Source organism: Onychomys torridus, chromosome 2 (assembly GCF_903995425.1).
Source record: "Onychomys torridus chromosome 2, mOncTor1.1, whole genome shotgun sequence".
In the NCBI taxonomy this organism is placed as follows: Eukaryota; Metazoa; Chordata; class Mammalia; order Rodentia; family Cricetidae; genus Onychomys; species Onychomys torridus.
The window spans coordinates 135,032,427-135,059,924 of record NC_050444.1 but is presented as its reverse complement, the minus strand read 5'-3'; the positions used below and the strand labels follow the sequence as shown (position 1 = coordinate 135,059,924).

General features: G+C 42.6%; 1 protein-coding gene across 3 annotated transcripts in view; it reads right to left on the bottom strand.

Moving 5' to 3' along the window:
- Positions 1-19,833, bottom strand: part of Scmh1 (Scm polycomb group protein homolog 1) — a 156,342-nt gene extending 136,509 nt beyond the window's left edge. For 2 of the 3 annotated variants that reach the window (XM_036178155.1, XM_036178154.1), the window contains exon 1: positions 19,621-19,759. The gene's annotated coding sequence lies outside the window, so the exon portion shown is untranslated. Of the gene's footprint in view, positions 1-19,620 lie in introns of all 3 variants that reach the window. The other variant, XM_036178158.1, reaches the window with a different exon arrangement.
- Positions 19,834-27,498: the final 7,665 nt, after the last annotated feature.

Here is a 27,498-nt window from a genome sequence, read left to right as displayed (position 1 = left end):
TTTCTACAGCAAGAGGACCTCTGGGGTCATTCAATAGTATTTACAGAATATAGCCTGAAAGACAGATTTCTATAAATGGTTTTTATTATATAATCATAACTGCTGATGGAAATACTTCAGTAGAACTACAAACTCTTTTGAGATTTCTCAAAGAGCCTTATTATTTGATGTGTTTGTGTGTGCTCAGGTGTGTGTACATGCATGTGTGTGCACATGTGAATTGGGATGTGTGTACCTGTAGGTGCACAGGCCAAAGGTAAATGTCAAAAACCTTACTTTATAGCTCTCCACTTTATTCTTTTACACAGGGTCTCTCACTGAACCTGGAGCTCATTGGTTGGGCTAGACTGGCTGACTGGGTAAGCCCCTGGCCTCTATCTCTACCTCCCAGGACTGGTATTATAGGTGTGCATCACCATGCCCAATTCTTCTTATGGGTGCTGGGTTCTGAACTCAGGTCCTCGTGCTTACACAGCAAGCATTGTACCTAGTGAGTCATCTCCCTAGTCCCTGGAAAGGTTTTATTTTTTAAAAGTAATTATAGGTCTATAGTATGAATCTTAAAGGTTCTTATTAATAAAATTAAACCCGAGGCTAGTTATTGGGGTGAATGCTGGAAGATCAGAGAAGCAGAACAAGCCACAGCTATCTCACCTTGCTAGTTCCTCAGTTGATCCTGTTTCCTCAGGCTGGAAGCTTCTGAGTCCTCCATCCCAATGGCTCTCAGCTGAACTGTGCTGCTCTAAAGCCTAAATGCTTATCCAGCCAAAAATGCTTAACCAAATGCTTAATTAACTACATGTTTTACTCCTTCTTAGTTCCTGGTCCTCATGCCTTATATACCTTTCTCTTTCTGCCCCCACTCCCTGGTATTAAAGGTTGGGTTTCTGGGATTAATGGCGTGGGTCACCATGCTTAGCTGTTTCTAAAGTGGCCTTGAACTCAGAGATCCCGCTAGCTCCGCCTCCCAAGTGCTGATTAAAGGCGTGCACCACCACCGCTCTACTTCTGTTATGGCTTACTCTTACCATTTTCTAGCCACCATTTTTGGCTTTGTTCTAGTGGCTATCTGTTCTCTGACCCCAGATATGTTTATTTCGGGGAACACACAATATTTCAGGGAACACAATGATAAACCCTGAACTTTGGCATTATGGATAACAAAGAATATAGTTACCTTTCCTAGAATCTGTCAATTAACCCAAAATTTTTCTTTTCAGAATAAAGACAACTTTGCCCATACCCAGCAGGAAGCAATTTTAAGAATATGACGCCCACATTCCCAAAGGGGTGGTGTGGGGTGGGTGGTTTTTTTGGTCTTTTTATGGGTTTTGGATCTGGGATAGTTTTCATTGTTTAGGAGGGTTGGTTACAAGTTGTTGTTAAGGGTTAGGAAAAGGGCTAGGCAAAAGGTGCTTGTTTAAAAAAAAAAAAAGAAAAAAGACAATTACTAGTTTTAAATACTTTACATTGGATTGGATTGTTTTATATTGTATACAAATTATTATTATTATTGAGATTGAGATTGTTAGAATATGCCATATATATATTTCTAATCTTGCTCGAGATATTGTATTTATACCATTCATTTAACAATGTAATGCAATTTGCTAATCCTTGAATGTTAGTATTACCAACTATTAGGATATACAGAAATGAAAGTTAGTCGTTAGACATTACAATTGAACTTGTAGTCATAGTAGGTGTGTTTTAAAGATCAAACAGATATATTTTAGATAGACAGGTCATCTTCAAACCCTTCAGAGATCTACAGAATATGGCATTTAAAATGTTTTAATAACTTAGGAATTTTTCTTTTTTGCTATGACTATGAGACATGTTGACTCCTGGCAGCACCAATTTACTTCAGGAGGAGGATGGGCATTGAAGACACTTCATATAGAATTTATCTTCACCTTGGCAAAAATAGCCATTTGGGCAAGAAACTGTTCTTGCCTAGACTGCTTGATCGACTGGACATGCAGGACCCATAGAAAGGTGACCACTAAACTTTGTTTGACAAAATGGTCCTTCAGGTTCCTGCTTCGCAGAGGACACTGCCAGACATTCTACAGGTCACTGAGAGAAGTGACCAAGAGACTCTAGCCCTGTGGGCTGAAGACAAATGCCCCAACTTTACAAAGAAACATTAGGTGACTGTCCAGGCTGCCAGCTGTCTCTATCTACTCTTGCAAGACTCCTGAAAAATGCTTACATCCTTCTTCCAGTTCTCAGTTAATATTATATCTTTCTGAGGTCTTTGATGTGGTTGAAGACTAGATAGTTATCATTTCCTCAGTTATGATAAAAGATAAGTTAGATATAAAACCTGAGACTCACAAATATAAGATAGATAGGATATCTTCTTTAATATTGTAACTGTAATTCTTGCTTGATAATTGTTTTGTTATATGTAATTGTACTATGTAAAAGTTAAAACCTTCCTTAAAAAAAAAAAAAAAGAAAAGGGGAAGTACTGTGGATATCGCTCTGTGTAAATAAAGTTCCGATTGGCCAATGGCCAGGCAGGAAGTATAGGCGTGACAAGAGAGAAGGGAATTCTGGGAGGTGGAAGGCTGGGTGGAGAAAGACACCGCCAGCCGCCACCATGACAAGATGTAAGGCACTGGTAAGCCACGAGCCATGTGGCAAAGTATAGATTAATGGAAATGGGTTAATTTAAGATAGAAGAAGTAGATAACAAGAAGCCTGCCATGGCCATACAGTTTCTACACAATGTAAATTTCTGTGTGTTTACTTGGTTGGGTTTGAGCGTCTATGGGCCTGGCCAGTGAGAGAGATTTGTCCTGACTGTGGGCCAGGCAGGAAAACTCTAACTACAATAGGTCTTCTAGGTTTATCCCATACTTCTTATATGGCCAAAGTCAAAACTAGTCAACCAATGGTGATACACAAAGGTAATAAGTACTAATACCTTTTTTTTAAAGACCCACACCACAACTCACATAAAAATCCATATCTATACATGAAATCATTTTTGTTCACAAAGCCAATGTGGGGACATATTCACAATCCTGCCAAAAATGGCACTGTGTTTTCAATTAAGAAGCAATAATATATGGTAAGAATTTTTTACATTTGTCTGAATGCTTTCTGTTGACCAGCACTTGGCATATTTTTGACAGCTACATGTATGACATGAATGTGAGAAAATTTATATGACATCCAGTTAATATCATCTCTATCTATAGATTGAAGTGTGGCAGACTCAAAATGAGTCAACCACTCAGCATATCATTTATGAAGAAATGTTTTAATTAAATCTCAAATAAACAGCATCTACTCCTTTATTTGAACAGTTTTAGATTTATGGGAAACTGTACAGGTAGTTCAACATGTACTTTGCACTCAGTTTCCTAGTTTTTAATATCTTGTCTGATAATAACATGCATATCTGTTACAATTAATAAACTAATGCCAATACCCTATTAATCATAAAGCTAATACCTAACACACTCTTTTTGTTCCAAGATGACATTCAGGTGATTACAATACATTTAGTTGCTACATCTTCTTAAGCTTGTCTTGGCTCGATAGCATCTCAGGCTTCCCTTGTTTGATCATGTGCACATTTTTTAGGAGTGCTGAACAGCTACTTTTCAGAGTGGACTTCAGCTAGGATTTGTTTGATGCTCTTGTCATGAGGAGACTAGGGTTATAGGCTTGGTAAGGAAGAACACTGAAGTGAAGTTCCTCTCAGTTGAATAAAAAACTTGTGACAGATAAGGGAACTACACCTCTCTCTGGAGCACCAGGCAAGTTATTAAGTACTGTTAAAGTGCTTGAAACTGGTTAAAGCTGGGAACTAAAGAGATGGCTTAGTCTATAAAGTGATTACTGTACAAGCAGGAGTTCCTGAGTTTTATCCCTAACATTTACATAAAAGCCAAGTGTGGTGCTATGTACCTGTACTCCCAGTGCTGGGAAGGCAGAGAGGGGAGACTCCTTAGAGCTTGCTACCTAGCCAGTCTCGCCAAATCTGTGAGTTTCAGGTTCAGTGAGAGACTGTCTCAAAAAATAAGGTGGAAGGCCAACTGAAGAACACACACACACAAATTAATCTCTGTCCTATACACATGCACACACCATCCAATATATACACATGAACAGGTATAAAAATATCTGCTAAAGTCATCATTAGTGTTAAATAAGTTCTTTATTGCAGGGTCTAAAGAGATGGTTCAGTGGTTAAGAATACTGATTGCAGGCTGGAGAGATGATTCAGCAGTTAAGAACACTGGTTGTTCTTCCAGAAGTTCTGAGTTCAATTCCCAGCAACCACATGGTGGCTCACAGCCATCTATAATGAGATCTGGTGCCCTCTTCTGGCCTGCAGGCATAAATGCAGGCAGAACACTGTATACATATAAAACAAATCAAAAAAAAAAAAAAGAATACTGATTGCTTTTCCAGAGGACCAGAGTTCAATTCCCAGCATCCATATAGCAGCTTAAAATGGTCTGCAACTCTAGTTCCAGGTGATCCAAAGCTGCCTTCTGGCATCTGCAGGCACCAAACACATACATGCAAGCAAAGCACCCATACACATAAAATATGTTTTAAAAAATCTTATTGTAAGAATCACTTTTCTGTAAATGAACAAAGTTATTAAGGGATGTGGCAATGTGACCCTATAATTGAACTTGCCTTGCTTCCCTGACTGCTGAAAAGGCGCTCAAACAGCCAGACCACTCTTAAAGGAACACTAGCTGTTTCCAACACTACATGGACACTTTGGGGGAAAAAAACTGCACAAAGACTGTAGCTGATTGCTCTGGCTCCTGAAGGTGCAGCCTTAGCCAGGACTATTTCAGTTTGTATCTGTCCTTTTGCTATTACAAGCCTCAGTGAACTCCAGATGACCCCATAACCATTTCCAACAAAGGCAGAAGAGGGAGCATTTTTCTTGGTGGGACTACTGTGACAGGTGATGAAAAGACAGTGCTGCAATTGGTGTAAAACAAACCTTCATCTGAATGCCAGATTTGCTAGGATTGGTGCAAACACCTATTCTCTGGTCTATGAGCAAGGAGTTTGGTTACTTGGTAAATTGGCTGGGAGACAATTCTTAAATTTAATTGCAAAAATTAGGTGCAATTAAAACTTCTTGGGTGGCCTTTTCTTGTCTACTTTTAATGGTGGGGGTGAGCTAGTAACAGAAAGAAAGAAGTAGCAAAATACAGCAGCAGTAACAGCAAGGCAGCAGAAAGGCAGTGGCAGAGCACAGCCAGGACTCTGAAGGCAAAAGCAGATCAGCTGTCTGTATAGAGACAGGACCACAAGACGGGTGGTCAAGGGCAGCAGAAGCAGCAATGACAACAAAAGCAGCAGAAAAGCAGAAGCAGCAACTGGGAAAGGGGACACAGTGACAGGAGGCCATCTAGGGCAGAAACAAGGAGAATGGCGGAAGCAGAAAGAGGACAGACTTGAGGCTGACAAAGAACAGAGGGTCATAAGGAGTTCTTGAGCTAACAAGCCCTTAGGAACTAGCCAGAGGCCTCAGACATCCCAGGCCAGGATCTCTAACACCAATGACTGCTAAGGACAAGGGTCTCAACTTCCTAGGCCTATACGGGAGCTAGAACATTGTAGAGCTAAGTGGCTAGTTTCCTGAAGCCCTATGGAAAGTGTAACACTAGAAGGTACTGTCTGCTGCTTCTTCTCCACCTGTCCACTGCCATGCCCTCTGCTGCCAAATGCCAAAAGATTCTAAGCTGCCAAAAACTAGCACTTGAGCTTTGCTTTGCCTAACCATGATTTTTATCCTAGTAGAGCAAAAGGACCCCAGTCAGTTAATTGGTAACAAAGTCACCAAAGGAAGAAACCATCTAATCCTCCTTTGTATCATTAGGAAACAGTTTGTAAATGACTGGCTGAGATGGGGGAAGTGGGTGTAGACCCAAGGCTGAAAGGGTACAGAAATTTTGGAACTTACTAAAACATGAGCACTGACTCTTTAAAAAAGGAACAAGTCATACATTTTCTTAATTCAAAATCAACCTCAAGCTGAGGAAATGACTCAATTGGTTTACTGCTTTCCATGAAGCTAGTTCTAAACCCTAGAACCCACATTTAAAAAATAAAAAAAGCTAGACATGGTAATGTGAACTTATAACAGCACTGGAAAACGGTCTACCCGCCAGCGGGCCATGCAGCCTGGCCTAACAGACCACTGAAAGACCCTGTCTCCCAAGTAAGATAGACAGTGTTGCTGAGGTTTGCCTCTAGCCTCCACATGCATGCATACTGTCTTGCATGTGCACCACCACACAAACACAAAGAATCTTGATTGACTCACTGAATCATTTCATACTTCTCTTTAGATGTTAATCAATTTTCTGTCATTCTAACAAATACCAGAGACAATCTACTAATGAAGAGAAAGTATTTATTTTGAGAATTATTTAGAGAATTCAACCCATATTCAACTGGCCCTGTCATTCTGCGCCTGTCAAGGCAAATCAGCATGGTCAGAGTGCAAAGCTGTCCACTTCATGGCAGGAAGCAAGCAAAACATGGAAGAAGATACTGAGACCCCATTATTGCTGTTGAGGGCATGCCACCAATAGCCCAGGGACCTCCCAGTCAGCCTATATTTTAAAGGTTCCAGTAGCTTCCTAAAGCATCGGGGACTAAGTCTTTAACAAATGGGCATTTTGGGAAGATACTTAAGACCCAAACTATAGCATCAGGATTGTAGTTTGCCTATACTGATCAATGAAATAATATATACTCAATAAACATACATGTGCTAACTCTCATAAATGGACTGATAAAGTCCTAAAATTATAGAACACTGCTGGAGGTAGTGTACATGGTAAAAGGAAAAGGCAATGGGGTAAAGTTAGTCTGGCCTGTGTTTGAAACTGTGTCCTACCCACACATTTCTTAATTGTGACCAAATATCTGAGTCTCTGGGTCTTTTTGTTGTTGTTTTTATATATAAATAGAACTAATAATATTTATGTGCAGTTAGTGAAAATGTTTTCATGTATGTAGAAGATACTCAAGAAAAGTTATTCTCCTTCTTAGTATAGCACCTTATGTGGAAAATGTGTCCTATAACTACATTCTAGAATAAAACAAGATATGTGTACAAACACACAGAGAGAAGATCTGGTTGCCACTTTAATACATTGGATAAACTCTGAAAAAAATTCCCAAGACTTTTTTTTTCTCATATAACTAATTCATGCCCGATAATACAGCTGCCAACCAAATACCTCATGATTCATTTATCAGACTTTGGGCCAAGAGTCAATAGAACCAGATTCTAGCTTTTGTGCCCTCGTCAAGCTATTCCTTTCTTTGGGACTAGTTTTACCACTGGACAACTGATTTAACAGTCCCAGAACTTGAGTTAGAAGAGATCTTAGATATCACTGTTGCAATGTCCTTGCCTAAATCACAGACTAGCAAATGGAAGACTAGGACTGAAGAGGGACTTACTATCAAGTCATACAACAATTTCCAGATCATTGAGGGTTTTTTTAATTAGGTGTATGGGTGTGTGTGGGGGGGTGCACACCAGTGCAGGTGTCCTCAGAAACCAGAGGCACTGGATCCTTCTGGAGTTGGAGTTATAGGAGGCAGTAATCTATCCACTCTAGGTTCAGGTCTTCTGTAAGAGCAACACACACTCTTAGTTGAATTATCAACCCAGACCCTCATTTCCAGATTGTTAAACTCTGCTTTTAAGTTTTCTTTCATCCTCCCATATGTAAAGTATTTAAGGCTGAAATGCTCTTGAGAGTATCTGGAAACCCTTTACTTTGTCTTGAAATCCACTAAAAACAACAGGATAAGTTCTATTTTTGCTAAAAATCAGAAGGTACATGCTGTGGGATGTCTTTCTGTATGCTGTGAATATGTGTTGCTCTGATTGGTTGATAAATAAAGCTGCACTGGCCTATGGCAGGGCAGGATGGAGTCAGACGGGAAAAATCCAAGAGAGACAGGAGGAAGAGAAAGGTGAGACAGGGGAGACGCCATCCCACCATCCAGAGTACAGCATGTAATGGCACACAGGTAAAGCCATGGAATATGTGGCAACATATAGATTAATAGAAATGGGTTAAGTTTAGTTACAAGAGCTATCTAGCAAGAAAACTGAGCCATAGGCCATGGCCATGCAATTTGTAATTGATATAAGCCTCTGTGTGTTTATTTGGGTCTAAGCAGCTGCTGGACCAGGCAGGACACAGGAAAACTTCCAGCTACAAGTACAGAGTAAACAAAATTGTCAATATCAATTTTGGTTAGCTAGGAGAAACTATGATGACAGATTGCAAAGGATAAAAATTCCTTTCTTCATGTTGACACACTAAGCAGTTAAATATAGCGATCTCTTTTGAAAAATATCTAACTCCATCTTCTCAATTAAATTTAATTATAATCATATTCACCAATCCAGAGAACTGGTAGGTTGAATAATTAGTATTCTGAGAGAGCTATTATCTTGTGTGTCCTTAAAGCATATGACTTTTTTTTAAGTCAATGATGTCTTTTTAATATTTCTGTTTTGACCACCTTGGGTTTTTTTTATACCTTTGACTAGTCTCTTTTAACTTACTGTTGTTCCCTTGACATCAAAACACCATTTCCTACCAATTTTGCTTATAAGCTTATTAACCATATGCCTAGACTCTGGTCCCAAGTTACCAAAGTTCAAATCTCAGTTTTACCATTAGCCAACCTCGTGACCTTGGGCAGACTGTTTTAAATTCTAGGCAGCTGTTCAGTGCTAAACAGATTAGTGCTGTTCTACCTGATCTTCCTCTTAATCCCTTCCTCCAAGGCATTTCTTTGGCTCCACTATTCCACTCAAAAGAGTCCTAGATCTTCCTATCTGAAAAGTTGTCTTTTCATAATCTCTTTCTCGGAGCTCCTATGCTGTTCTCACTAGAGGTTCCAAGGGTCTTCTTCCTTGTCTGCCTTGGCAGACTGCTGTCCTTACCTTTGTGTTCTCATGGTGATTTGACTGTGTTTCGACCACAGCATTTGTTATATTCGATTCAAAGAGTATGAGTAATTTAAAGCAGCCTGCATTAGGCTATTTCAGACTTACAAAACCAGAAATTTTATATGATTCAATTTAAGTGTATCTTTTTATACTTCTGCTATCTTCCTCCTGTGCTACTCATAAAAAGGGCTGTATATTGTTATTTAAAACACAAATGGTAAGATCAGATTTTTAAAGTATAATGAATATATATATATATATATATTCACTACACATTTGAAATACAACTTAAGCTTTATATACTTACTTTATGAAATTTACTATGTACTCAAACTTTTATGAGACTTACTCAAAGTCACTCATTTTAATTATCATATGTGATTATATTAGGTAAAGTGTCAGTATTTTCATTCTTTCATTGAAAGATACTTGAACTAGTTGTTTGTTTGTTTCTGAGACAAGATCTCTCTATGGAGCCCTGGTTGTCCTGGACTGGCTCTGTAGACCAGGCTGGTCTTGAACTCACAGAGATCCACCTGCCTCTGCCTTCCAAGTGCTAGGATTAAAGGCAAGTACCACCATGCTTGACCTTAGTTTTATTTTTGCTATAATCATGTGTGAATATTTTTGTATATATCTTTTTCTGTTTTTTAAATTATTTCATTTATTTTTTAGTATATAATATAATCTATAAAATAATATAATTACATTCCCAGCCACAAAACCTTCAACCTATAATTTGTTCTTCCTGCAAGATGTGGTGGGGTAAAGGTGGAGCAGAAATTGTGGGAATAGCCAACCAATGACTAGTCCAGCTTAAGACCCACCCCTGACATTGCTGGAGGGCCAGTAACCAGAGGCTGGATAGGCCAGAGACCTAGGATAGAACCAAACATAACTGGCAGGGGAAAAGTCAACCAAATGATTCCTAATGATACTCTGTTATACTTGTAAACAGGAACCTAACATAATCGTCATTACAGAGGCTTCGTCCTGCAACTGATAAGAGCAGATACAGAGACCCACAGACAAACACTAGGCAGAGCTTGGGAATCCTGTGGAAAAGGGGAGGAAGGATTATAGGAACCAGAGGGGCCAAAGACACCACCAGAAAACCCACAGAATCAACTAACCAGGGCTCCCAGGGGCTCCCAGAGACTGAACCAACAGCAGGGAGCCTGCATGGGTCTGAGTATATATTATGGTTGTGTGGATTTGCCTTCTTGTGGTGACTCCTAACAGTGGGAGCAAGGCCTGTCTCTGACTCTTTTGCCTGCTTTTAGGACCCTCTTCCTCCTACTAGGTTGCCTCATCCAGCCATAATATGAGGGGAAGTGCCTAGGCTTATTGCAATTTGAAATGTGGTGTTTGTTTGATATCAGGCCTGTCCTTTTCTGAAGGGAAACAGAGGAGTAGATCTGGGGAAGAGGAGAAGTTGGGGGAGGGACTGGAGGAGAGGAAGGAGGGGAAACTGCAGTCAGGATGTAATATATGAGAGAATTTAAAAAATATAATTACATTATTTCTCCTTTTCCTTTCCTTCCTCTCATATACCCTTCCTTATTCCCTTTCAAATTCATGGCCTTTCTTCATTAATTATTGTTACATACATATATTTATATGTATATTCCTAAATCATAAATACAACCTGCTTAGTCTATATAATGTTATTCCTACGTATGTTTTCAGAGCTGATCATTTGGTATTGGATAATCGATTGGTGTCCTCTTGTCTAGGAAAGACCATTTCTCCCACTTTCAGCATTACTTAGTTGTCTATAGTTCTTTGAGTAGTGTGGAGGTCTTCTGGACTTCCCTACTCCTTCACCTGCCATCCCACCCTCTGGCCATGTGAGCATGTCTATTGCTGTCCTTGTTTGGCTCATGTTTAGGCAACCATGCTGCTGAGCTTTATGGGTGTACATTTACCCTGAACCGGTGCTGGCAAACTGTCTCCTGTGTGGTTGTGTAGTTACTAGTCTCACCAACGCTATCCAAGAGTTCTTCTAGCTCTCCATCTTCACTCATTTTGATATTGCAAGGCTTCATTTTTGCCAATTTGAAGGGTGGAAAATGGCATTTTATAATAATTTAATTTGTCCAGATGGCTAAAAAAAATGGCTATCTATGTCTACTGATTTGTCTTGTTTTAATACACTAAGAGGGATTTTTATTATTGGCTATTAAGTGTACCATAAATATATTTTTTCAACTCTATGACTTATCTTTTAATTTTTTAAATTATGGCATCCATCTTTATAATAGTGTGCTGGCTAGTTTTATGTCAATTTGACACAAGCTAGAGTCGTCAGAGAGGAGGGAGCCTCACTTGTGAAAACGCCTCCATGAGATCCTATTATAAGGCATTTTCTTAATTAGTGATTGATGGAGGAGGACCCAGCCCATTTTGTGGGTGCTGCCACCCTGGGCTGGTGGTCCTGGGTTCTATAAGATAGCAGGCTGAACAAGCCATGAGGAGCAAGCCAGTAAGCAGCACCCCTCCATGGTCTCTGCATCAGTTCCTGCCTCCAGGTTCCTGCCCTGTGTGAATTCCTGCCCTCACTGTTTCATCACAGCAATAATAACCCTAACTAAGACACATAGCATAGGTCATAGCAGTGTCTGGACACAAACAAATATTTATTAGACACAAATAAATGTTTGTTGGATTAATGAACAAATGAAGCCTGGAAAAATAAAATACTCTGTCTAAACTCAAATATTCTCTAACTTGGGGATTATGATCCTTTAATCCTTCATATAAGTTTTTATACTCCTAAATTCTTTTTTTAGGACAGAATGTCACTAAGAATTGGAAGCCTATACTTCTAAATTATCTGTTCAAGAATGAATATATTGGTTCTTCTGCTTTCTATCATACTTAACAGGACACAATGGTTAGAATAGTCATTTCCACCATGTTAGAATGCTGCAGAGGAAATGTTTATGTAAGTGTTTTAGTTAGGTTTCCTACTGCTGTGATAAATCACTGACCAAAAGCAACTGGGGAGGTCAGGATTTATTTCATCCTACACTTCCTTATCACAGGCCATTATCAAAGGAAGTCAGGGCAGGACCTGGAGGCAGGAACTGATAGAGAGGCCATGGTAGGATGCTGCTTATTGGCTTGCTCACTATGGCTTGCTTAGCCTGCTCTCTTATACTATCCAGGGCCACCTGCTCAGAGATGGCACTGCTCATAGTCAGTTAGGCCCTCCCACATCAATCATCAATTGAGAAAATGCACCATAGGCTTACTCACAGTTCTATCTGGTGGGAGCATTTTCTCAACTGAGGTTCCCTCTTCCCAAATGATTCTCTCTAGATTCTGTCAAGCTGACATATAATTAGCTAGCACAATAAGCATGGTGCAAAGCAACTTTAATAAAAGATTCTAAGAAAGCACTTGGGATTGTGGCTATAATAAGCCAAGCAGTAAAACCATTGTGGATAAAATGAAAATACATGTATATGCTTTCATTTAAAAAAGTGAATAATACTTGTAACAAACACAGAGGGTAAAAATAAGACAGCAGCCTTTATAGCATTAAAAATTAAGAAAATTAATTCACAATGACTTTCAGGAGAACCACTATGAGGTTCAATAGTATGCACCAAGTTTTCAGAAAGAGGTAAAAAGAGGCAGTGAGTCAGTCTGGATAAAGCACCCTGGTTTCAAGGAATCATTCTGACACTTCCTAGCTGCTCGAAACTGGGCACACCATTTCCTCCATCTGCACTCAGTTCTTTACCAGAAAATGTTGTTGGCAACGTCTGGCATCCCACTGACAAGATTAGTATACATTTCAAATTTAAAAAGATGTATACAACAACATCCACCAATATTCTGCAGTTATAATCATCTGTCCTTCCCGACCTTCTTCCTTCTGTGACTCCTAGGCAGAATTGGACACTAACTACTCTGAGGTAGATATTAATTTGCTAGGACTGTTGTAACAAATGCCGAAAACAAGTTGACTGACAGCTGTTTGTGAAGCACATGTGAGTAGTTAAACACAGGCTAACACTCAGAAGAAATATCAGCACTGCAAAAGGGTCTGAGTCCTGAGCATGCATGTGCACTTGGAAACCAAGTGAGTGGTTGCTTGTTAGGAGTGTGGTAGAGGGCAGGTAAGGAGAGAGAAGTTCTCGCCTAAACACTGAATGCAGTGATGGAGCCAGCAAGGTACCCAAACACTGAAGAGCACTGAAACCCAGGCGGAAAAGAAAATGTTTTAACAAAGAGGAGATATCACAAACCCTGCTAAGGTTGAAACATGCTGCTTTTAATACCTTTGCCCATTTTAGCACCAACGAGGAAATTGATGACCTTGACTAGAGCAGTCCCAGAGTCTCTGCCACTTTACTGTGGTGACTGGGACAATTCCTAAACTTTTAAATTTGTTTCTTTTATTTCTGAAGTAAGAAGACTATTATCTCACTAATACTTGAGAAATCGATGCAAGCAGTAATAATTAATATATACATGAATGTAACATATAACAGTCCTACAGTGTGCCAGACACTGTACAGAGCTCCTTCATACAGATTATGAAAAAAAATAAAACTAACAGAAATCTTGAGATGCTATAACACCTAATAGGTACCTATTATCCTCATTTTCAGATAAGGAAACTGAACCTTATTAAGTTAAGGTACAGTGAAAACATAAAGGTGGAGGGCCTGCAAGATGGCTCAGCATGTAAAGATGCTTGCTGCCAAGCCTGATGACATGAGTTCAAATCCCAGAACCTCTGACCTTCACATGTGTACTAACACACACTAACACACACACACATACACACACACACACACACACACACACACACACACTCCTAAAATAAAATGTAATAAAGAATAAAGGTGAGAAAGTTTATATACCCAGTGTACATAACAAGTTTATAAAGGGTAAGCAATTTACAAGATTTATTTCATTGATAAGATTTGTGTGTGTGTGTGTGTGTGTGTGTGTGTGTGTGTGTGTGTGATCAGAAGAAAGAGGTTAAAGACTATGAAAAGACAGGGCTCAGAGATTTAGCTAAGGCAAACAGAAAATGCAGGAAAACACAGATATGTAGTTTAAAGCAACTTTGTTAAACCCTTTTTAAGCAATTGGCCATAGGTTGAGATTAAGAGGAGGAATTAAGGAGGCCAGAAAAGAGAGTATTATTTTACACATGACATCAGAGATCATAGGACAAATAGATAAGTATGTAGCAAAGGCAAAATGACAGCAATCAGTGTAACAGTGTGGTTTGTCTCAGATTCAGATAAACTCATACAGACAATGAGAGAGGTTAGTTTGAGTGAGCCAGACAGGGACAAGAAAAATGGAGCATGGTACTAGAGGGTAATGGCGAGAGAGTGAATTAAAAAGTACACGAAAGAAAACTGGAAAGCGAAGGGAGTGGGAAGATCAAGGGATGGATCTAGTGAGAATAACCAAAGGCCCTGCAGGTAAAGGAGAAATTCTGCAGAAAGCTGCACACCTTCATTTATCATTTCAGGGGTGGGCCAGCTCTAGGTGATAAAAGGTGACACAGGGCAATGGAATGGATATAGAGATGATCTCTTGAGCAGAGGAAGCCAATGTTTTTGAGCAAAATATCATCCATATGAACACAGAAGTCAGTCAGAATAAAGAGAATAACAGAGATGATAGTGTGTGCCAGGTCCTAAATGATAAAGAAGTTCTAACAAGGGCAATATACCCTCTATTCCAGAAAGCCATGGACATTTTAACAAGAAAGAAAAGACATGGTCTGGAAATAGCGGTGACAGAAAAATTCGGTATTCTCAACTCTCCCATTGAGATGGTTATAGGATATTTAAAAGGGTTACAGAACAATTTATAAACCCCTGCCAGGGCTCTGGGGGACACACACACCACCAGCAGTGAAATGGTCAACAACACAGGAAACAGTAATTCAGGAGAAGATGTAAAAATGTTTGAGAAGAAGAGAATATGGTTTAGAAGAAAGAGGAAGAGGAAGTCAGGCCAGACGAGACTAAGAATACCAAAGCTGACAAATGATTGAAGAGGCTGGGAGACCAAGAGTTGCTGGATTTATCCAACCATAAAGCTATCAGAACAATTAACAAAAAAGTCCTTGAGTTAGCACTAAAGCTTTGACCAAAGTATCAGTCACAGATGAGGAAAGAGGGACCCAACATTTCAGCACCTTATGTGACCAATGGCAAACTCCTTCAGTTCAACCTTACAGTTAGACCTTCCCCCATTTTATAAAGAAGCCAAGTATCTGAGAATCAAAGTAGCCTGCCTCTATGCAGTAATATTTAGCAACACTAAGAGATCTAAGCTTCCTTTTAACTCTAAATCAGTACAGTGGGAAAGAGAATCTTTCACCAATAAAATCCGGAGTTTGACTGAGCCTATCTACCAAACAAGATCATTGTAAAGATTAAACTACAGCTTCAAAACAAACCATAATAGTTACTTCATTAACCTGAAATTGACCTACATGGGAACTTATTTTCAAATGTGAAATTTATTTACTTCAGACAAAAATCTGAACTTCTGAATTAATGTCTATAAATGAACACATAGTAAACTGAGGTAGGTAGAGAGAATGTACAACCCTGCTCACTAGTAGATCTAGAAGCAATTCCAAACTCGATAATGTCTAGGCTTTCACAGAACAGTCCAGTCCATCGTCCAGTCACATACCTCATTATTGACTTAAATACCATATTCAATTTTGTGTCAAAGCTAATAATCTTAAACAAAAATATTCTATACTTGAAATACTTGGTAGCTAGACATAATTATTATTTAATCTACTGAAATTTGTTCTCCAGGGTCCAAAGAAAATTTATTTTGAATGTGAAGACTAAACTTGCTTCCAGATGTTGAAAAATGGTTGCTCTCTCCTTGAACCGCCACACTCCTCTACTTCTACCTCCCTAAGGTAAAAGAGTACTTACTGTGCTCTGTCTAAGGATTTTGAAGGGTTGAGGAAAAAAGCTTTATTTCTGCAAGCAGAGCATAAGCCCATTAAAAGTAGGAATAAGAAAATTAATATTTACTTCATATTTATGAAGACTCAATTGCTTTTCTAGTGACTGTTTTTCATGTAAACATTGTGAAACTCTATGAAATAAGAATTATTTATTTATTTATTTATTTATTTATTTATTTATTTTCTAGCGTAGGATATTTACAGTCATACGGCTAGAAACGGAGCCTAGATTTGAATCCTGGTCTTTCTAAATCCAAAGCCTAGGCTTTCCCCTCCCTCCGCCCCCACTACACTGCCCCAAACCATAGGTTAATCTCATTGCTGTAATCTAACTGTTTCCCACTCACCTACCAACCATCAGAGAAAAACCCTTTGTCACTATATATGGGCAGAAAGGATTCAATATAGGGGATCTGTCCTTACTTTCAGGACTCAAAAAAGACTTCAGTGCAAACAATAATTGATGTGAGTCCTGAATAAAATTGAAGAGATCAGAACCCTGCTTGTAAGAAGGAAAAAGTACAAAGCCGTTACTTCGCCACTCCTGGGCTGAAATTCCTCCTCTGAGGTTTGTGCCATCTGGCCACACCACTTTCCACATCATGGCTTTGTGTGTCATCTACACCTCAATGAATCCTTTATCTTCACTGCACCTGGGTCACAATTTCCCTCTTTTCCTCATCCCATCCTCCTAAACCACTCTGCTATCACACATGATGTATCAATATATACTAGCCTCAAAGCTCCTAGTCACACTCCACTTCACTGACCTTCACTTCTGTTGTATTTTAGCGCGCGCGCGCGCGCACACACACACGCACAGACACCCCTAGTTGTCACCTAGAACAGCTCCATACTCCATATCAGACAGCTATTATTAATAATAGTAAATCAATATTTCACTTTCTGACCACAATCTCTTTTTTTCTACATTATATTGGTCCCCTGCTCTAATTCAAGAAATTGCTAAATCTAAATCTAAATAAATAAAATTAAATTTAAAATTCCTCTTCTTCAAATGTTTCCTGTTTCAGTTAATGATTCCACTAATCATTCCCTCATAGACATAGATCTCATAGGTTTTCTCAAATTTCTTTTCATCTCTGACTATTTTTAATATTTCTTCAACTATGTCTAGTTTTTTTTTCCCCTGTAATCCTTTCAGTGACTAAAAAATATCACCCACTAAATTGGCAGTCTAAAATGCTGTGGGTTTTGTGTGGGTCACTCCTCTCACTTGTCCTTTATTTATGCATATTCTATTCTTCTTGGCCCCTTCTCACGGAGCCTGGGCTCATCCCTCCCAAAGCCTTTCTTTCCTCAGTGCCTGGTTAGTCCAAGAAAGCTCACTTTCAGGCAACCAGAGCATTCTACGCATAGTTCTTAACTTTTATTGAGATAACCTATGTAAGCACCACATTGACCCAGCTCCACAATGATTAGAAATGTCTCTTATCTCTGTGTAGCCAGCTTAGCACCATACGCAACACAATCCCTGATACATGGTAGTCTATACGTAGAAAAGTTTAATACAACAAGTTTAAATTTCACTGTAGTGGTTACACCAGTTTTTTCTGAGTTTTGAATCCTTACACTGGAGGGTTCACAGACTTCTGTATCTATGCAGTTCTGTACAGAATGGTGCCACACAATCTTTTTTTTTTTTACCAATTTACACAAAAGTGAAATAGCATTTGTACAAACATGCTAGAAATTAACATCTGATATATGCATGGGGCTGGAGAATGGCTCAGTGGTTAAGATCATGTACTTCTCTTCCAGAGGACCCCAGCTCAGCTCCTAGCACTCACTCGTCAGTCAGCTTACAACTGCCCACAACTCCAGGTGTAGGGTGCTCTGATTCCTCTGGCCTCCATGCACACACACTTAAAAATAAATCCTTTTAAAACTTTTGATATCTGTGCTACAAATTTTAAAACCACTAATCAATTCAAGAAACAAAGACATAAGAACAAAGATAAAGACAGTTCTGACTGCTGGTACTACTTGCCTTTTGTTATAAAAAAAAAAAAAAAAAAAAACAGTGACACTTGGCTTAGAACTTGAATAAGGTCCCAGACACAAGAGCTTAGCATTTTTATCTACAAGGCCATCACTTCTCTAGTGGGCTTAAGAAATTACTCATTTGCAGGGCTGCTTAGGCAAGGGTTTAAGAAATTGATAAAAGATCCTTTTTAAGTACTTTAACCCTATGTACCACCAAGGCTAAATGACTTTAAAAAAAAAAAAACTTTTTTAAAAAAAGGAAGGTTTTAAAACGAGCAACAAAAAGTGTTGTTTTTCACAGCAAGTTGAGGCCTTCTGTTGGCAGAAAAAAAGCACAGTTCATTGTAATAAGGCAGTTCTCTCTCCAAGCAAATATTAAATTGCACTTTGGCACCAAACTAGGTCTCAGTCCTTTTTAGAGCAAAAATAATAAGCTCTTATTTGCATGATATATTACACTGTAAAATCTTTTGATATACATTATTAGCTCACTTGATGAAGTGTTCAGACATTTTTTTAAAGGAAGAGAAACCACAAAAGAGGAGGAGAATCTCTTTTAGCTTGGGTGAACACATGCTACTAGACAGCTTTCCCTCACACCACCACCCCACCCCCCCCCCGCACTGCCCCCCAATCCTCTTAAGTTCAACACAGCAGAGAAATGAGGAAGGGAGAGTACTTTCTATTTAAGAAGGTCAGTCCTTTAGGGTCGAAGAGCTTCCTGGAGTTTGTTCTCTCTGCTCACAATAAGCTCTTCTATGAGGGCGATACGGGCATACTTGAGCTCATCAAAGGAGCAGATCAAAGACCACAGTAAGAGAAACGACTAAAAGAATTGGGAGTCAGCCAGAACAAGACTCACGGGACACGATTGCTATCGTCTCTCCTAACAGCTGCCCAGAGGGGAAAAGGAGCCCAAAGACGGGAGGCAGCCGTTCCTTTCCATCCAGCACCAGAATAAGTTACCTTGGAACGGTATTAGCACCGAAAGCCGTCCTAGTAGGTTCGCCAAACGATGGAGGTATTATTGGGGATTTTTAAAGATACTTCCATTCCGAATAGGCTGAGAGTGGAAGAACCTGGATGACCCTCAGTTCTCATCGCGTCTGGGATGAGAAGGGGTTCACCCATCTGTCTGGGAACCCCTTTTCCTGCTGTGCTCCCCGCTTGGCCACCGTTCCCCGATCTGAGGTTCGAAACCTGCTGTAGCCGCCGGGCGCTGGCCAGGCTCCCGGCACAGGCAGGTGGCACACATTGAGTTCTCCAAGCCCTCTGCGCCCTGGACCCTCGGTCCCCCCCGCTGCCGGGACCCGGGCGATCCTCTCCTGCGACGCGTCCCACCAGCCCTCCACAGCCTCGGCACCGGGCCCGAGCCAGGCTTCCCGGTTCCGCCCCGGCCCCCCGCTGTCCCCTCGGAAGGGGCCCAGTGCCAGCAGCACTCGCGCGCCGCGCCCCCAGCCGACCCCGGCGCGTCAGGCCGCCGCCGGACACTGGGCCCGAGCGGATGTCGCGCAGGCCGCCGGGGCTGGGGTTGGGTTGACACAGCCGCCCGAGGGCCGCGGGGTCACGGGGCGGGGGCTCCCTCTGGCCAGTCGCCGTCGGCGGCTCCTCGGGGCACGGGCTCGGCGGGCGGCCGCTGCGAGGCGCTTACCTGGGGGCGACGACCGAGGCGCGGGGCGCGGGGCGCGGGGCGCGGGCGGCTCACTCCCTTCCAGCCGCCATGTTTCCGCTGCGCAGGGAGCGAGCGAGGACGCCGGCAGGGGCGGGCGGCGGCGGCGGCTCAGGAGAGCGGCGCGGAGGAGAAGGCGGCGGGCGGCGAGCCGCGGGCGGCGGGGGGCTCCACCGAGGAGGCGGCGGCAGCGGCGGCGGCGGCGGCGGCGGCGGCGGCGGCCGAGGGGCGGGGGCGAGAGCTGCCCGGCCCCGCCCGCCAGAGGCTCCTGCCGCGAGGTGGCGCGCGCCGTGGCCGTTGGGCTCGCGCGCGCCGGGGCGGCGGGAAGGAGCGACCCCGCTCGCGCCTGGCGCCGGGGCGCCTCGAGCCTCCCACCTCGCGCCCGCCGGCCCCGAGGCACCCGGACCCACGGTATGGCTCCCGTCTCCCAGTCGAGGGGGGGAAAAAAAAAAAAAAAAACAACTGTCCTCTGAAGACCCGGGTTCGAATCCCATCGGCCCTCAAGCCCCCACCGGGCCGGTGGTGGCTGTAGAGGGACCCTAGAAGGGAGCTCCTTCGCACCTTCTTTTTCTCCCAAGGCGCTGTCGGAAAAGGGGCTGGTGTGGGGAGATAATGAGTGTGCCCCGAGAAGGTGCAACAGCGCCGATGCTCTTTGGCCCCGGAATGGGCTCTGAGCCTTGCTGTGCCAGGCATAGTGATCCACTGGGGTCAGTCTTCCAGTGATACCTAGCCCCCTGCTCCCACACAACACTGCGTTTCATGGACGTGAGGTTTTAGCTGCGTGGAAACAGTAGTCCAAGGAGGTGAAGTTACTCACCCAAGGTCCCGCGGCTTCAAGGGCGGTGCTCCTGCCTGAGGACCAGGTGTTAGGGTTGGCTTTGTGTCTGCTTGAAACAAATCTAGGCATATCTGGGAAGAGAGAATCTCAGTTGAGGAATTATCTCCAGCAGATTGGCCTGTAGGCAGTCTGTGTGGGCATCTTGTTGATTAGTGATTGACGTGGGAGGTGCCACCCCTGGGTCCTAGGTGGTGCAAGAATCGCAGGCTAAGAGTGGCGCCATGGAGAGCAAGCCAGTAAAGTAGCGTTCCTCCACGTCTCCTGCTTCAGTTCCTGTGTCCAGGTGCTGCTCTGACTTCCCTCCATGATGGACAGGGCTGTGGAAGAGTAAGCCAAATAAACCCTTTCCTCTACGAGTTGCTTTTGGTCCTGGTCACAGCGATGGAACCAAAACCAGAACCGGAGGGTTCCAAGAAAGCAGCCCTTGGGCTCAAGCTCGTTCAAGTTGGCTCCTAAAGAAGCTGCAAGGGGCCGGGCGCGCACGCCTGTAATCCCAGCACTCGGGAGGCAGAGGCAGGTGGATCTCTGTTTGAGGCCAGCCTGGTCTGCAGAGATAGTCCAGGACAGGCTCCAAAGCTACAGAGAAGCCCTGTCTTGGGAAAAAAAAAAAAAAAAAGAGGAGGAGAAGGAAGAGGAGGAGGAGGAGGAGAAGAAGCAGCTTCAAGGGAATGCAGCTCAGGGGAAAGGAAGGCTGGGGCAAAGGTATCCAGATGTGGCAGGGATGGCTCGCAGGAGTATGAGAGGCTCCAATATGGTGGTGATGCTGTTAGAGAAGGAAGGGAAGCCAAAACATAGGCGTTCCTCGCACAGCTAGATTAGAGCTTCACATTGCTTTTTTTAGTCCATGGTAATGTGTGGTCTTGAGACTCAGGGTGCCCCTGAGATGCTGTCAGGGGTCAGTGAGCTGAGGTATCTTTTTCCTAATAATGCTTTCTTGGGAGCACAGCTCAAAGGGTCCTTGTGCCTACAGATCTCCAGGAAAACCAGAAGCCAGTAAAGCAGCACCCCTGCATGGCCTCGCTTGAGTTCTTGCTTTCACTTCCCTCAGTAATGGGCTGTTCCCACAAAGTCTAGGCAAAATAAAACCCTTTCCTCCCCTGGCTGCTACGGTCTGTCATGTTTCATCACAGCAATAGAAATCCGTAACTAAGACATAAGATCCAAGTTTACCAGGATCTCGCCGAATAACCTCAGAACAGGGTGGCAGTTGAGCAGAGTGGTTGGAACTGACCTTACCATCTCTGGCTTCTGTTTCCTTCTCTTTCACATGGCTACATAGTCAAAAGTGAAAACAATAAAACAAAGAACAGAGAGCTCTTTGGAATGGGGGCTTATCAGACGCCCGCCCGTCTCACCTTGTCCATAGGATTAACTCAAGGCATTTTGGCTTTCACCGTCAGCCCTCTGCTCAGACTTGCTTGTGGTAGGCTCCACTTCCAGCATACAGCGCCTTACAGAGCCCTTCGCCTTCACAGGTTCAGAAGCAAAGCAGCGACTTGTTCACCGCTCCAGGTAATGGCACCACCATGCTGCCAGTCACCCAGGGTTTGTCAAACTGGTCATTGTGTTAGTCACTTTCTGCCACTGTCACAGAGTGCCTGCGAGGCGTCAGAGGAACGACTTACGATTTCAGAGGTTGCCATGCACTGTTGCTTGGCCCGGTTGCTGTGTGTTATATGCATGTGTGAGTTTCTATGTGTGTGTCCGTGTCTGTGCGTGCACCTATAGAGATCCAGTGTCTTTGTCTATTGCTTTCCATCTTATTTATTGAACCTGGAGCTCACTGGTTAGCTAGACTGGCTAGTCTGAACCCCAGAGGTCTGCTTGTCTTCACCCCAAGGTGCTGGGGTTAGAGATGTGGGCCACAGTGCCAAGCTTTTACGTGGGTGCTTCATGCATTCACAGCAAGCACTTTTCCCACTGAGCCACCTCCCTAGCCCCTACCCACTGAGCCACCTCCCTAACCCCTACCTATTTGCTTTTGTGTGTGTGGTAAGGAAGCAAGAAGAGAGCTCACTTTTATAGTGAAACCCTCCTCCCCAGGCCCATTAAGTTTTGAATCTGTCCGTTGATTTATCCATTCATGAGGTTAGATCCTTCATGATCCAGTCACCTCCCCAAATCCCACCTCTGCACATTGCTACACTGAGGACTAAGCCTTCCACACGTTAACTTTTAGGAGGCATTTAAGTTCCAGACCATAATGGTGATTTTGAAATGACTTCCTGTCCTTATCCAGATCCAATACAGTAACTATAGGGGTTGTAAGCTAACTCCAGACCATGTTCTCTCCAACTTGCCTCCCACAGCTGCCAGATCCTGGCAGCATGGCTTCTAGTTCATAAAACTTAATAAGACCTCATTAGCAATGGGACACAATCCAAACTTCTCAGCCTGGCATTCAAGGCTCTCCATGGTATAACCGCAGGCTTCCCATCTAAATTTATTACCCACTAGGCTACTTTCCTCATCTTTGATTGACTTGTTCTCTAATTTGTCCTTTGTGTAGTCTAGGCTTCTCCATATAGAATATATGTACACACATCTAGGCTCCTCCTCTATCTTAGAATGTTTTTCTTTCTGTCTCTGTGTGTCTGAGTCTTCCCTATCTCTTAAACCTCTGACTTAGTACTGCCTTCATGCGGTTTTCCATGATCTTGACTATCAAAGCATTTCTAGTGTTTACTATGAGCCAGACACTCATTAGGTGCTTTGCAGGTTCTGTGAATTGTCCCAGGTCTGGCCAGTAAATGGTGGCCACACAAAGGAACCTGAGCAGTCCTGTTTAGAGCTCTCTTTCTCAACCACTGGTTCAATTCGAGATTATCTTTCCTATCTCCCTTAGTGCTCACAGCCTGCCATACAACCTTCTCTGAGGGCAATTCAATACTTTTTGTCTCATTACTGGGTAAAATGATTTATTTGCCTATATACACAGTATGTTTCTTAAAAGCATAATCAATGCCTAATCTGCAACAGTAGCTGGTAGACAATTTGTAAATATTCCTAAATGAATGGATATACAGTAGAAGTAAGGGGGGGGATGAGTGATCTGGAGCAAGATCAACAAGCATCTATCCTTGGCTAAATCTGACCCCTCCTATTTGTGTTTGGACAGAAACTAAAAATGGCTTGACATTTGAAATTTTATTTTTTATTTATTATGTATGGGGGAGGGAGAAGAAGAGATGGAGTGAGAGGAGGAGAGAGAGCGGGCACACATTGCCATAGTGCACATGTGGCAGTCAGAGGTCAACTTTAGGGAGTTGGCTCTCTCCTTCCACCTTGTTTGAGGTGGGGGGTCGCTGCTGCTGTTTCTCTTGCTGCAGCTGCCGTGTACTCCCAGCTAGCTGGCTCGAGCGCTCCCAGCTCACTGCCCTATCTCTGCCTCCAGTCTTTTAGTGGGATGCTGGGATTACTGAGGTCCCCACCATGTCCAACGTTCTACCTGGGTTTGGGGGCTTGAACTCAGGCTGTCAGGCTTGCACAGCAAATGCTTTTACCTGTTGATCCATGTCCCCAGCTTTGTTTGTACATTTTGAATTGTTGAAAGAAAAAAAAATAATGCCAGAGATGATAGCACATACCTTACCTGTTTGCCCAGCACTTAGGAGGGAGGCAGGAGGATCAGAAGTTCAAGGGTGTCCTTGGCTACATAATGAGTTCTAGGCCAACCTGTCTCAAAACCCAACTGAAGAGACAGAAGGAATCAAGAGAAGAGAAGAATCTCACAGCATAGGAAACTCATGTGACAAGATTTTGTCATAGTTCAACTAGGCTTCCTGTGAAAGCCTTTGTACTGCCATGGGCCTTATGACCTACAGAGCTTAAAGAGAGTCCTGATCTTCAACTATAATGTATCCTAAGATGAAGACATCTCAGAAACAACTGGACAGAAAGAATAAGCAGTATAATGCTACTTATAGCACATTAAAGTAAATGCCAGCTTTGCTGAGGGACACACCCCAAGTAAAAATACAAAGACATGCATGAAGACAAAAACATCCCATTGAATTTGGGTTGTTGGGGGTTTGGTAATGGGAATGTCACCGGGAAGGACTCTAATGGGATTGTAACCATTTTAAGCATTTCAAGTTACTGGGTTATTCAGTCCATGTTAAAAACAGCAGAGAACATTAGGAAATTAATAAATAAAAGAGTTCAAAGACCTTTTAAATAAAAGATTCTACTTTAGCCACAAAAGATTTTATGTATAGGTAGTGTGTTATGGGGAAATAAAAATCCTGAGACTCCAGCTCTCCTGGGGTTGTCATGGATGTAAGGGTCATTCAGAATCTAACTTCTTATGTGTGGGGTGGGAGACATGGGGTGTGTATGTTGTGTGGCGGGGATAGGAGTGGGGCACACATCCAACAATGTGTACGTGTGGATATTAGAGACAACTTCATGGAGTTGTTTCTCTCTTTCCACCTTTATGTAGCTTCTAGAGATTCTGCAGTATCAAATACTCTGCCGAGATTTAGCTATTTATATAAAAATGATATGCTGTTGTCTTTGATAAATGGTAACATTATGTTTACAAAAAATTGTTATAAAATACATTTCATGGGGTTGGGGATTTAGCTCAGTGGTAGAGCTCTTGCCTAGCAAGCGCAAGGCCCTGTGTTCGATCCTCAGCTTGGGGGGGGGGGGGGTGGGGGAACCGGGGACATTTCTTTATTATGGAAATGTTGGATTTGTATGCCCATTTTCTAGATCTAGCTATCCAAGGTCACATAAGGAATTTTCAGGCATGAACAAGTTGCAAGTAGAAAAAGTTTAATGTCATAAGAGGTGTCCTGATGGGTGGTGCCTTGAGAACAGAGAGCTTTGGAGAGCTTTGGAAGGAAATCCCTCTGACTCATGCTTGATTACTTGCTCTACTTCCAAGGCCAGGGCCTAGAATATACTACTGAAGGGATTATGGGTGCTGGTCTCTGTCCAGGGACCCTTCTATGTAAGGTCAGTCACTCTCATCCTTAGGAAAGCAGAGTGGACATGACGTGTGCGTCTTTTGTTCGGTGGAATTTTAGTTAATTCCTAGCACCTAAGTTGAAAGGGATAGTTACAGCCTGACTCCGCGATGCTCCTTATCAGGGAAGCAAATGTAGTCATAGCCATGATAGCAGTACTGTTGCTGTATGAGCAGTTAACACAAACTTGGCAGCTTCAGACAATACCTACCCATTAGCTCTTGGCTCTGGAGGTCAGAACTCTAGCCAGTGTGGCTGGCTTCTCTGCTCGGTGTGGCCAAGGCTGAAATCAAGGCATCTGGAGCCCCTGTGAGGGCAAGGTCTGCTGTGAGTCCCTTTGGGTTGTTGGCTGAATTACTTTTTGTGTGGTTGCAGCACTGAGCTCCTCAGTGTTGCTCACTGTGAACAGAACTGCTCTAGGGTCCTTGCCATTCGGCCTCTTAGCTCATCAACAAAGAACCTCCACACATTAACTTCTTCTCATCCTTTGAATCACTCTGATCTCCAGGCCAAGAGCACTCTAACCTTTCAATTGACCTATAACTGGCTGTGTGTAAATGCTCTTTCTAAACTGAAAGGTTCTCAAGAGCCAGGAACATCATTCAACCCTGATGCTCAGACCAGGCTTGGCAAAGAAGACACCCTACTACTTTGCTAAAAAGTAAATCAAACTCCATACTGTCCTTTCACTCCCTGCTTTTCTCTTAGATCCAGCTCAGAGAGCTCTGACACTTCTCAGAAGGCTCACTGCTCCCTCCTCCGGGTAGTCACTTAGTAAACACCAGCATCTGAAATGTAATGTATTGTAGTATTTTTAAGTGAGGCTGGTTTCCTTGGACACACAAATTTCATTTATATTCCACACTTAGCATTCCAGGATCCAGCCATCACAGATGTCATTAATTGTTTAATGTTTGGATTTTTTAAAGAGGAGATCAATGAGTTTTAAAGCTCGGGAAGCAGCTGGAGAGTAAAATTGGACAGATGCTGTGACCCTTGGGGTCATAAGTAAGAAAAACAGAGGCAATGGAAAAGGGTAAAAACAGGCAAATTAAGATGCAAGCTTTTTTTTTTTTTTGCCAGAAAGTCCAGGTCTGATGTTATGTATATTAAATTAAGAAATTAAACCTGGCAGAGCCTTCCAGAATGACTAGCAAACAGGAGTGATTGTGGTGTCATTGCCGATTGAAGGAACAGTATTTCACTTTTATTGTGTTCTTCATCAAGGGGCAGAGCTGGTGAAGGCAGTGAAAAAGCAGGGCTTCTGGTCCTTGAAGGGAGGGAGTGGGGTAAGGAGAGGATGGACACGGGCTTGGGAGCCTCCTCTGGGTTCTGATAATGCCCCACTCACATCTTGCTTGTCTTTTGTGACTGCTTTTCTGCTTCTAGGCTGTCTGAGGTCATTAAGTGGGCAGTTTAAACCTATCATCTATCTTCCAAATCTGGACCTGAAGAAGGCTTGGAAGCTTTTAAAATCTGGCTTACTAGGAACTCTGAACCTATTGTTCCCTCACAAAAACTGTGATGTGAACTGGCAGGTACAACACAGTGCAGAATGCATTAGCCCTGACTCCTGATACACCACATGACAAGAAGTGGCAGCTTAATACGACCTTTCTAAGCCCCAAGCCTAAGTCTGTTCATCTATAAAGAAAGAACAGTGTACCTACATCACAACTTGGTAAATGTTGACCAAACAGTGGCTCTGGAGTATTCTTTGCAGGGCCATTATGTTAGATTGTTTTATTTGGAAATATTCTCACTATATAGCCTTGGCTGGCCTTGAACTCTGTGTAGCCTAGGTTGCCTTGAACTAATGATCGATCCTTCTTGCCTCTGCCTTCCTAGAACTGAGATTATAAGCTTGTGTTAACCAAATGTAGATGTAACCGTCTTGTTAAATAAGAAACACAGAGCCAATTGCAGAGTTAAAAGCCAAGAAGTCAGGTATTGGGGTGAATGCTGGAAGATCAGAGAAGCAGAACAAGCCACAGCTATCTCACCTTGCCAATTCCTCAGCTGTTTCTGTTTCCTCAGACTGGAAGCTTC